Source organism: Coenobita brevimanus, chromosome 14 (assembly GCF_032717465.1).
Source record: "Coenobita brevimanus isolate Jiangsu-jjx chromosome 14, ASM3271746v2, whole genome shotgun sequence".
NCBI classification, from domain to species: Eukaryota; Metazoa; Arthropoda; class Malacostraca; order Decapoda; family Coenobitidae; genus Coenobita; species Coenobita brevimanus.
The window spans coordinates 34,780,046-34,782,040 of NC_136967.1; the positions used below are offsets into that span (position 1 = coordinate 34,780,046).

A 1,995-nucleotide genomic window follows, 5' to 3' on the forward strand; every position below is an offset into this window, starting at 1 on the left:
AGACTGAGTGGTTCCAGGAGAATCAGTTGGAGAAGATGAATAGAGTATCTGGAGTTAATATATCTGGATTTAGGGTAGGAGTAACAGGAGTAGTAGAAACAGGTAGGGAACTTACGGTTGCTTTGCTATAAGATTTGCCATGACGAAGATTTACATTATCACTACATACAGCATTATCTGTTTTACCGTCAAATTCAATAGGGGAGAGATCTATCCTTTTAAAAAGGGACATTAACAGAATAGGAAGTAAGCAAATGAAACTAAATGAACAAATGGAAGAATAAATGAGAGAATAAATAAATAAAAATATTTGTAATCTGCGAAGAAATTATTTATATACAATGAATATGAGTGAAAATGAATGCGTTATTTACAGCTGAGTATGAGTATAAGTGGGAGAAAATGGGATGAAGTAGGAGTGAGTGAACGAAAAATTCTGACTGAATGGAAAATGAGGGACCAGAATGCAATGAATGGATAAGAGTAAATGGTGAAAATATCACAATCTATAGAGTCAGCTTGGCTTCTCTGTAGAAAAGGATTGACTAATGTGATGGAATGAGGAATTGCATGAAAATGCAGGTAGAAAATACTTGTAGTAAGATGTGATCCGTGCCAAGGCTGGAGGAAAAGTGAGGCTCTCATCTCCTCGTGATTGGGTGGAAGTGTCCGTGACGTCAGTGGGTGGCGACTCACCACTGGGGGGAATGAGAAGCTGATAGGAGCAGGAGACTGTGACGTAGCTCGGTGTGAGTGGCCACGTTCCCTGGGTGACGTCGCTCTGTGTGGTGGGTGGGGAAAACGATGACATTACGGCATTGGGCGGCAGCTGGGGGCTGCTTCCTGGAATGGGGTCTGGGGTGGAGTTTGTGGGGGCTGAAACTAACCCTTACAGCAGGCCGGACAGGAACACAGGCAGGCAAGGGCAGGTTGTAGGTTGATAGGAGCAGGAGGCTTACGTGGCTGTAGTGGTGTGGTGGTAGGTGGAGTGTTAATGTGGAGGAAATTCCCAAAATTACATCAAAGCTTTGCCAACGGCCATACCACGTTGAGTACACCGCTTCCCGTTCGATCAGCGAAGTTAAACAACGTTGGGTCTGGTTAGTACTTGGATGGGTGACCGCCTGGGAACACCAGATGCTGTTGGCATCCCTACGTCAAGTGGGGTTGGTGGAGGATTAGTGCCCCTCCCTGTAAAACAATTAACTCTAAGCCCTTGGCCACCCCGTTTGGGATGCATGGTGTCTGGCAATGAATGAATGAATGAACATCAAAGCTGTTAGAACGATTCCACACCAAGACTGCAAACAGGGCTGGAGGCTAGGGCGGAGATAGACTGTGTGTCGTCGTGGGAAGAACAGCAGCGACAGCAGCGTGGGAAGACAGACACAGCTAAGCCGGCCCACAGAAGACGAAAATCACTATAATCCCACTCGCTTTCCACCAAATGTTAAAGTGTCAATGCCCCATGACGCCAGATGTAGGTGAAGACAAGTGTAGGAGTTAGTTTTCTGACAATATATTAAACACTGTCTTGAATCTTGGTACAATAGCAGAGGACAGCATCCGTGTCCAACCCCAGACCCTTACAGACAGCTACTGATCGCTGGCTCCCAGTGGCTGGAGCGGCGGTGCGACTACAGAAGTCGTGAATCATCCAAATCCCAGACATAATATAAGTGCTCGTAGACATAACACTGGGCAGTGACACCCTACTTGGATTCTACTTACAACTACTTACATACTATATTTACGAACTATATGATATTTACAAAGGGTTACAAACAGGAACTTCTTGCCCCAGACCCCACCCTGGACACAGAGGAACTGTTGGACCAGGTGCTGGAAGAGAGTGAAGAAGAGGGAGAGCCAGAGGAAAGGTCACAGGGAGGGATAGCTGTGAGCATGCTGAGAGAAATTGTGGAATTGTATGAGAAGCTCACCTTTGTCACCACCGACCAGGATACAGATAAGGACTGAGCCGAGCATACTGCT

At 46.2% G+C, this 1,995-nt stretch overlaps 1 non-coding gene across 1 annotated transcript; it reads left to right on the forward strand.

Moving 5' to 3' along the window:
• Nucleotides 1-1,030: 1,030 nt before the first annotated feature.
• Nucleotides 1,031-1,149, forward strand: LOC145390497 (5S ribosomal RNA). Its single transcript, XR_013895647.1, has one exon. It is a non-coding gene; the product is annotated as a 5S ribosomal RNA (ribosomal RNA).
• Nucleotides 1,150-1,995: the final 846 nt, after the last annotated feature.